This window comes from Pteropus medius, unplaced genomic scaffold, assembly GCF_902729225.1.
Source record: "Pteropus medius unplaced genomic scaffold, Ma_sr-lr_union100, whole genome shotgun sequence".
Classification (NCBI taxonomy): Eukaryota; Metazoa; Chordata; class Mammalia; order Chiroptera; family Pteropodidae; genus Pteropus; species Pteropus medius.
Genome location: NW_024356249.1, coordinates 20753985 through 20764942, shown reverse-complemented (window position 1 = coordinate 20764942; position 10958 = coordinate 20753985). Strand labels below are relative to the sequence as shown.

The 10958-nt window shown below is 35.8% G+C and overlaps 1 pseudogene; it reads left to right on the top strand.

Moving 5' to 3' along the window:
- Window positions 1–6668: 6668 nt before the first annotated feature.
- Window positions 6669–6786, top strand: LOC120601358 (uncharacterized; annotated as a pseudogene).
- The last annotated feature ends 4172 nt before the right edge of the window (window positions 6787–10958 follow it).

Below are 10958 nucleotides of genomic sequence, written 5' to 3'. Positions count from 1 at the left end.
TAAAATATGAAAACTCCAATTGACAGTTTACATGACGGATCCAACCAATAGACATGCTTTGTCCATTCAAAAATGTTTAAAAATTTGGAGATTTTCTTAAAATTGCCGGATTTTCTTGAAAGAACCAGACTGTCTTGCAATACTGGGCCTGTGTGGCAGCAATCGACCAGAGCTGTGTAGTATCTGTGACCTTTAGATGGGGTAAGGACTTTCCAATTCACTACAGTCTTCCCCAGTCCTTTATGCCTCTCCATTAGCAAGGTCACATATTAGTTACTGCTTGCCACCTTATTTGCACTGTTGTTATTCATGTAGTGGGGATTTTTGTTTGTTTGTTTTTTTGTATTTTAAGAGCCTAACAAAATTGAGAGAAAAAAGACAGATTTAAAGGATCACATATTTTAAGAAAATGACTAGCAGTCTTCAAGGTGAGAATCTACCCTGGGGGCGTTCAAGTGTGCAGACCCTGGATTAGACAATACTTCATTCTGGAGCACCATTAGAGCCCTCTGCATGTCAACATGCCTGTGTATTCTTACTCTACCATCACAGGCCACACCATCCTCTTTGCCATCTGATAGCCTGCACAGCCTTTCCTTAGAAGTTTGTTGTGCTGCTGTACCTTGCTGCCATCAGGAAGACATGTGCTTGAGGTTGTGTTTAGATTACATAACAATTTGTACTGAATGAACCACATTTGCTGTCACATTCTCCCTTGGTCCATTGCAGCTGCCCTATCAAAGGGCATTGCCTTTGGATTACATATAGAAGTTTTTCATGCATTATTCTTGGCAGCAGATAGCTACAGGGGTCTCATCCATTTCAGATGCCATCACTTAAGCTTTATGTCTACCTCTTTACAGGTTTCCTATACCTGTTCAGGCTTTTTATTAAAGATGTTTTGGGTGACATGAGTCAGGGAACTGAGTTTGAAAGAACTTCTTCAACAGAGCAAATCCAGGACAGCACTTGCATCATGCACACCTCCTCACCCCAAAAGAATCCAGAGAGAGGTTACACTGACTCCAATCCTGTTCATCTGCCAGGAAGGGACACAATCTTGCACACATTATGGAGTGACGAATTACTCCTTGAGAGAGAGCAAAGGAAGCCCAGTTGCTTTATGTGTGAAGAAGTATGCTCGCTTCTTCAGGCTTCTCTCCCCATCTGCCCAGAATATGACCCACCACTCCTGGGTTTTGGCAGGTTAAGATCACCATTTATGCTCAGTTCTCAACTGAAGCACATTGTGCTATTTATGTGACTTCTTTACCCTGAGTAGAAGATAGACATCAGAATAACAAAGACAAAAAATTATTAGTGACCATGGTTAAAATATATCTAAAAGTTATTCAAACCACACATGACAGAGACACTAGAGAGAGTTTAACTGAGGATACACAGATGTGTTTTGTTTTTCTATTTCTATCTTATACATCATCTATGAATCAGCTACATGTAATAGAAACCAAATAATATTGGGTTAGCCAAATAAGAATTTCTTTTTCTCTCTCAGCAAGAAGTCAGATGTCATCGATATCCGAATACCTTATTTTTCTGCTCCCCTATCTTTGCCATACACTTTCATTCTTGTGTATGTTGCCTCATCTAGATATTTTGACAAAGTCAGATCAATGAAGAAATAAGGTAGGAGATATTTCTGGTCAAGATGGTGGTGTAGATAAACTCTGAAATTAACTTCTCCCATGAGCACATCAAAATTACAACTAAATTAAAGAAAAACCATCACTGAGAACCACCTGAAGACTAGCTGAACAGAATTAGTATAACTAAGGTTATAAAGAAGAAGCCACATAGAGACTGATAGGAAAGATGGAGATGTAAATAGGGGACGTCCCACCCACGAGTGGTTGGTTAAGAATCAGGTGGGATATCTCAACTATGGAGGTCCTTCCTGAGGAGTAAGGGATCCCAACTCCATACAGGCTCCCTAATCCAGAATACTAGTGCCAGGAAGTGGAGTCCTCACAATATCTGGATGTGAAAACCAGCAGGAATTTCTTACCCCCAGAGTGACAAAGGGCTGTGGGAGACTGCTCTTAAAAAGCCAGTGCATAAATTCACTTGCTGTAAGCTCCATACCAGGGCAGCAGCTAGAAAGCTGCCAGGAACATATGGGAAAGAACTAAATTGACTAACTCAGGGTGAGGACTGGAGGGGCAGGGGTAGGGGCAACTCTCCCCTGGGGCAGATGATGGCAGTCACCATTGTTCCTTTGTTGAACTCTCCTCTCACACAGATAACAAGATATAGGCAGGTGCTGAATACGCATTCTCTATTAAACTGGCTAACATCGTTCACTATGCCCTGGTGATTCCCTGAGACCTTGCCCCACCCAACTCATTCATCTGCCCCAAGCTTCTTCTAGCAACTCCTCCCGCTTCAGACTCATTCAAAGGATCACAAACCTTACATGAGTGGTGGCTTCCTTAGGCTTGCACTGCAGACTTTCTGAAAGGTACACAATTCCCATGCAAGTGGTGGCCACCCTCAGCTTGTGCTACAGACTCTCTGAAAGGTCCAATAACCCCACACAAGCAGTAGCTATACTCAGCATATGATGTAGCTCCTGCCAAGTGGCCCCAAACCTAACACAACAGGCAACCAGCCTCAGTCTGCATCATAACTCCCACCAGGTGACCCTAAATATGGCACAAGTGACAACCAGTCTTGGCCTGTAACATATCTCCAAGTAAACAGTCAGATGCCTGCCATAAATTGTAGCTGGCTTTAGCTCTCATCATAGTGCCCACCAAATGCTCCCAAGCCTGACGCAAGTGGCAACCAGCCTCAGTTCTCAGCATAGCCTCTTCCAAGTGACTCCAAGTTTAGCACAAGCAACAAACAAATGCAGATTACTTTGTAGCTCCTACCACTGCACAAGCCCTGCACAAGTGGCAGCTGAACTTAGCCTGCACCAAGACCACTCCCAAGTGGTTCCACGTTGAACATACCTTATGGCCAGCTTCAGACTATACCAGAGCTACAGCCAACCAGCTTCATAACTTACACACCTGAAGGCTCTTGTGCCCCACTAAAGGGGTTCCTGCTCTTTGAAGTCAGCACCCACACATCACTCTGTACTTAATAGTCATGGCCAGTTATCGCAGCCAGTGCACCTGAGGGTAAACCCCATTCACTGATGTATCAGCAGCAATTAAGCCACAACTACCAGAGGAGGGCACACACAACTCACACAGGGGGCACTCCTGGAGTATCCAGCTCAGGTGACCTGGGAGACTGCACCACTGAAAGTCACAGAATACCTTCTACATAAGGCCCTCTGTCAAAACTGGGAAACATAGCAGATCTGCCCAATACACAGAAACTATCAGGACAACAACCAAAATCAGGAGGCGAAGAAACATGTTTTAAATGAAAGAATAGGGCAAAACTCCAGAAAAAGAAATAAACAAAATGGATATAGGCAATCTACCATATATGGAGTTCAAGACACTGGTTATAAAGATGCTCAGTGAAATTGGGAACAGAATATAAGAACTCAGTGAGAATTGCAACAAAGAGAAAAAATATAAAAAAGAACCATCAGATCTGAATAATACATTAGAGGGAATCAACAGTAGATTAAATGAAACAGTATCAAATCAGCAATCTAGAGGATAAGGTAGCAGAAAACACCCAATTGGAACAGGAAAAAAAAAAGAATCCAAAAAAAATGAGGATAGTTTAAGGAATCTCTGGAACAACATCAAATGTAATAACAATCACATTATAGGGGCCCCAGAAGGATATTAGCGAGCAAAAGAGTTTGAAAACCTATTTGAAGAATTAACTACTGAAAACTTCCTTAACCTAGTGAAAGAAATAGATATACAAATCCAGGAAGTGTAGAGAACCAAAGAAGCTCACACCAAGACACATTATAATTAAAATGACAAAAGTTAAAGAGAGAATTGTAAAAGTAGAAAAAGAAAATCTGATACTTGCATACAAGGGAACTCCTATAACACTATGAGCTGATTTTACCACAGAAATTTTGCAAGCCAAAAGAAAATGTCATGAAATATTCAAAGTGATGAAAAGCTAGGACCTACAACCAAGATTACTCTATCCAGCAAAGCTATCATTTAGAATAAAGGGAAAATAGATTTTCCTAGGCAAAATTAAGATAAAGGAGTTTATCGCTAGTAAATCAGTATTATAAAAAATGTTAAAGAAGTTTTTTAAGAAGAAAAAAATAAAAAATATGAATAAGAAAATATGGGAAAGGATAAAATTTCACTGACAAAGGTAAAGCTTTAGTAAAAGCAATGGATTAACCAATTATAAATCTAGTACAAAGTTAAAAGACAAAACTAGGAAAATTATGTGTAATTGCAAAAATAAGAGATACACAACAACATACACACAAAAGACATAAAAAATAATGACCGAAACATAAATGTGAAAAGGATGAGTAAAATTCATAGTGATTTTAGAATGTCTTTACACTTAAGTCACCACCAACTTAAAATAGACTGCTATAAACATAGCTTGGTATGTAGAAAGCACATGATGACCACAGACTAAAAATTGATGAGATATACAAGAAATATAAAGAAATCCAAACATAACACTAAAGAAAGTGATCAACATGCAAGAGAGCAAGAGAATAAGAAAGGAACAGAATAAAAAAGCAATCAGAAAATATTTAATAAAATAGCAATAACTTCATATCTATCAATAATTACTTTAAATGTAAATGGACTAAATGCTCCAATCAAAAGAAATAGGGTGGCTGAATGGATTAAAAAAAAAAATACTAGTACATATGCTGCCTATAAGAGACCCACTTCAGATTGAAAGACACAGATTGAAAGTAAAAGGGTAGAAAAAGGTCTTTCATGTAAAAGAAAAGAAAAAGCTGGGGGAGTAATACTTATATCAGACAAAATAGAGTTTGAAACAAAGACTTAACAGGACACAAAGAAGGGCATTTGATAATGGTAAATGGATCAATCCAAAGAGAAGATATAATTCTTATAAACTCTATAAACAACATAGGAACACCTAAGTATATAAAGCAAATATTGACAAACATAAAGGGAGATATCTATAGTAATACAATAATAATAGAGGACTTTTAATACCCTATTGGCATCAATGGATAGACCATCCAGATGGAAAATCAGGAAGAAAACAGTAGCTTTAAACGACACATTAGATCAGATGAATTTAATTGCTCTTTTTAGAGCATTTCATCCCCAAGCAGCAGAATATACATTCATTTCAAGTGCACATGGAACGTTTTCTAGGAGAGAACAAATAGTAGGCCACAAAACAAGTCTCAATAAATTTTAAAAGATTTAAATCATATTAAACACCATCAATCACAAAGGTATGAAACTAGAAATTAATTACAAAAAGAAAACTGAAAAACATACAATTACACAGAGGTTAAGTAACATGCTAGTAAATAATGAATGAGTTAATGGCGAGATCAAGGAGGTAATCAAAAGATACCTTGAGACAAATAAAAACAAAATGACTGAAAGTCAATAAAATTCAGCCAAAGTGGAATATTCATAGCAATAGAGGCCTACCTCAAGAATCAAGAAAAATCTAAAATACACAATTAAACTTTATACTTAGAAACTAGAAAAAGAATAAACAAAACCCCAAATAAGTAGAATGAAGAAAATAATAAGGATCGGAGTGGAAATAAACAAAACAGAGACTAAAAAATATAGAAACTCAATGAAGCCAACAGCTGGTGCTTTGAAAAGATCAACAAAATTTATAAAACTTTAGCCAAACTCATCAAGAAAAAAAGAGAGTAGGCCCAAATAAATAAAATCAGAAGTGAGAAAGGAGAAGTAACAACCAACACCACAGAAATAAAAAGGATTATAAGAAAATACTACAAAAATCATATGCCAACAAACAGGACAATCTAGAAGAAATACATTCCTAGAAATATACTATTTTTCAAGCCTGAATCAGGAAAACACAGAAAAAACAGATCAATAACTGCTAACAAAGTCAAACTAGTAATCAAAGAGCTCTCAACAAACAAAATTTCTGGACCGGATGGCTTTACAGGTGAATTTTACCAAACGTTCAAAATAAAATTAATATCTATCCTTATAAAACTACTCCAAAAAGTTAGAGAGGAGGAAAACACCCAAACTCTTTATACCAGTTGAGTATTACCCTGATATAGAAACCAAAGAAAAAAAAAATTACATGCCAATATCCCTGATAAGCATAGATACAAAAATCTTCAATAAAATATTGGCAAAAAATCCAGCAATACATTAAAAATATTGTGTTCCGTGATCAAGAGAAATTTAAATCTGGAATTTAAGGTTGGTGTAATATTCACAATCAATTAATGTGATATACCACATAAACAAAATGAAGGATAAAAATGATATGATCATACCAACAGATGCAGAAAAAAAATATGACAAAATTCAACACTTATGATAAAAAATTTCAGCAAAATGGGGCTAGCATAAATATATCTCAACATAATAAAGGCTGCAAATGACAAACCCACAGCTAATATTATACTAAATGGTGAAAAGCTGAAAGCTTTTTATGTATCAGGAACAAGACAAGGATGTTCATTTTCATCACTTTTATTTAACAAATAATTGGAAGTTTTAGCCACAGCAATCAGACAATAAAAAGAAAAGACTTCTGTCTACATCCATGCTACTTTGAACAAGCCCAATCCCATCTGATCTCAGAAGCTAAGCAAGGTCGGGCCTGATTAGTACTTGATGGGAGACCACCTAGGAAGACCAGGTGCTATAGGCGTAAAAAATAAAAAAATAAGGAATTGTAAGCTGAGAAGGTCCTTGCAAAGTGTGAGGTTAACCAAAATAAACAAACAAACAAACAAACAAATAAAAAGAAACAAACAAATAAAAAGAAAGAAAAGACTTCTGAACTGGAAAAGAAGACATTAAACTGACATTATTTACAGATGACATTATTTACAGATGATAGCATACAGAGAGAATTCTAAAGATTCCACCAAAGAACTATTAGAACCGATAAATGAATTCAGTAAATTAGCAGGATACAAAATTAATATTTAAAATTAATTGTATTTATATACACTAATATCAAACTATCAGAAACAGAAATTAAGAAAACAATCCCATTATAGTTGCATCAAAAGAATAAAATACCTAGAAATAAATTTCACCAAAGAGGTACACAAAATCCTTGTATTCAAAAACTATGACACTGAAGGAAGAAATTGAAGTAAACACAAGTAAATGGAAAGATATACCATGCTCATGGATAGGAAAAATGAACATTATTAAAATGTCCATACTACCCATGGCAACTACAGATTCAATGCAATCCCTATCAGAATATCAATGGCATTTTTTTCCTAAATAACTAAAACAAAAAATCCTAACATGTATGAAACCACAAAATACCCTAATGGTCATAGCAATCTTGAGCAAAAGAAAAGACTAGAGGTATCACAATACCTAATATCAAACGATACTACAAGTTTATAGTAATCAAAATAGCATGGTACTGGCATAAAAATAGACAATATAGATCAATGCAACAGAATGAAGAGCTAAAAAATAAACTTATACCTATATTGTCAATTAATGAATGACAAAGGAGGCCAGTATATACAGTGGGTTAAAGATGGTCTTTTTAATTAAACATGTTAGGAATGCTGGACTGATACATGAAAAAATGAAACTAGATAACCTACTTTTACTATATAAAAAAATAAATTCAAAATGAATTTAATACTTAAATGTAATACCTAAAACCATAAAACTCCTAGAAGAAAATAAAGGCAGTAAATTCTCTGACATTGCTCTTAGTAATATTTTTTGGACATGCCTCCTCAAGTGAAGGAAACAAAAGAAAAACACAAACAAATGGAACTTCATCAAACTAAAAAGATTTTATGCAGTGAAAGAAACCATCAACAAAAAGAAAAGATAGAGAGTAAACAAGAAACATCATAGTCTGAAAGATATCCCCAGATCTCTTACCTTGAAACAACAATAAGCTGAAAATCTAAAATTCAACAAAAAACATACAAACTGCCCACCAGCATATCTAAGTGTGGAATCTGCACATAAGTGCTACCGCAGGTCAGAATCCCAGGTTTCGGGCAATGGACTGGGAGAAACAAAGAAGCTACCTCTCATACCTGAAGCTCCCTCCAGGAGGAGAGGGAGGAGAGAAAGTGCAGTGAGTTCCATGAACAGCCCTCTCTGGGAGAACTGTGAGCTACATGAGGTTGAAGGCAGTGCCCAGGCATCAGAGCAGAAAGCAGAGAAACAGGACAGCAGAAAAACAACAGTTGATTTTTACCAGCCACAGTTGCAAAACTGAGGCTAAGTTGCAGGCCCGCTTATTCTTTGAGTCTGAACACCACAGAGTCCTAGGGGAATCTGAGCAAATGCTACTGAAACTGTTGCTAACACTGACAGGGACTGAGATTGAGGGTAGCGAGCATGATTAAATATATACGAGAAAATAAAAAAGCATTATTAAGGCTTTATATAAAACAGGGATCCAAGAGGCTTAGATGCCATCTACTAAAAACCAAAAAACGCCTTCTTTGCAACATGCTAAAGAGAGGCATTTATATAATAAATTTTCTTTCTGGAAAAGCAACAGCATACACTTCCATTAATGTCCAGGCAGAGAAATAGTACATTAAACACATGAACAACCAAGGTGACAAGGCAGCTGAGAAAGAAAGAGAAAAATCTCCAGAAAATAAGCTTACAGACATAGAAACATATGACGTAAATGACAGAATTTAGGATGGTACTTCTGAAAAACTCAATGAGATCCAAAGCAATTCATATCAACAATGACAGGAAATGAGAAAAAACAACTAGATGAGCAGAACGAGTTATTTAGCAAGGAGATTGAAACCCTCAAAAGGGACCAAATAGAACTTCTGGAGATGAAGAACACTGCAAGAGGTGAAATAGCAAGCTTGAAAAATAAAGTCGACCAAATGGAGGAAAGGATCAGTGATATCGAAGACAGAAATCTAAAAATAAATCAGAAGGAAGAAGGAAGAAACTGAAGAATGAAAAATAATGAAAGAGAAATACTAGAACTAGCTGATACTATTAGGAGAGGAAGCATAAGAATAATAGTCATTCTCAAAGGAGAGGAAAAAGAACAAGGATTAGAAAGCATTTTCTGACAAATAGATGATGAGAATTTCTCAAATGTAGAATTTCCCAAATCTAAGGACTAAGCTGGATCTTGGAATTCAAGAAGTCAACAGAACATCCAATTATCTCAACCCAAAAAGGCCTTCTCTAAGACACATTGTATTAAAATTATCAAAAATCAATGACAAAGAAAGAATTTTCAGAGTAGCTAGAGAAAAGAAGATGGTAACCTATAAAGGAAAATCCATTAGATTATTGTTGGACTTTTCAGCATTAACCCAACAAGCAAGAAAATAGTGGAATCAAATATTTAAACTATTAAATGTAAAGAAATACCAGCCAAGAATAATGTATCCAGCTAAGTTCTCCTTTAGATATGAAAGAGAAATAAAGACCTTTCTGGACATACAAAAATTGAGGAAATTCTCCACTATGAGGCTTGCATTACAGGGAATACTGAAAGGTGTCAGCTCACTTAAAACAAAATGACAAACAAAATACATAATGAGGAGTAAGGCCACTAGCAGACAGATAGAAGCAGAGTAGTGCAACCCTTACTAAAAACAGGGCATTATAAGCTTAAACAATAAGAAGAGATTTGCTATAGCAAGATAGTAATGAACGTTCAGAAACATAGAGACAAATTGAAACAACAATGACTGAAAAGGGGAAGATTCAAAGATTTAAATTTGCAAAGGAGAAAGAAGATAAGGCACACGCAGAAAAAATGGATGGCTGTATATACATAACTATCCTCTACATATTCATAATGGTAACTATACACCAAAGATTCAGAACTGAAGTATGTAACATAAAACAAGAAGGACCAGAGGGAAAACCCACAACACCTAACCAAAATAAGAAAAGCAGACACAGAAGGAAAGAAAGCAATGAAAACACCAAGCTAACGGAAAGGAAAACATAAAATGGTTATAGGAAAACCTCATATTTCAATAATCATCCTACATGTAAATGGACTGAACTCACCAATAAAAAGACACAGAGTTGTAGATTGGATCAAAAACAAACCCCAAATATATGCTGCCTTTAGCAGATACATCTCAGTTCCAAAGACAAATATAAACTCAAAGTGGAAGGCTGGAAAATTATATTGTAAGCAAATGACATTTAGAGAAAAGTGGGAGTAGTGGTACTAATATTGGACGAAATAAATTTCAAAATAAAAAAGGTAAAAAAGATATGGAGGGACACTTCAAAATGATAAAGGAAATCATTCACCAAGAAGACACAATACTTATTAATATCTATGCTCCCAATCTAGGAGCCCCAAAATATATAAAGCAATTACTAACAGAACTAAAGAGAGAAATAGACCAAAATGCTATCATAGTAGGGAACCTGAATACCCACTGTCGAATATGGACAGATAACCCAAACAGAAATGCAATAAGAAAATAATATCCTTAAATGACACAATGGACCAAATGGCCATAATAAATAATTACAGAGCCTTTCATTTCCAAATAGCTGCTTATACATTCTTCTCTAGTGCACTTGGAACATTCTCAAGGATTGACCATATACTGGAACACAGAGATAGCCTTAACAAATATAAGAGGGCTGAAATCATACAATCCATATTCTCTGGTCATAATGCTCTATAACTGGAGATCAACTGTAAAAAGAAATCAGGAAGAACCACAAATACATGAAGATTAAACAACATGCTACTGAAGAATAACTGGATCAGTGAAGAAATAAAGAGAGATAAAGAAACGCATAAAAACGAATGATATTATAGTGCAACATATCCAAACTTTTGAGACACAGCAAAAGCAGTCATAA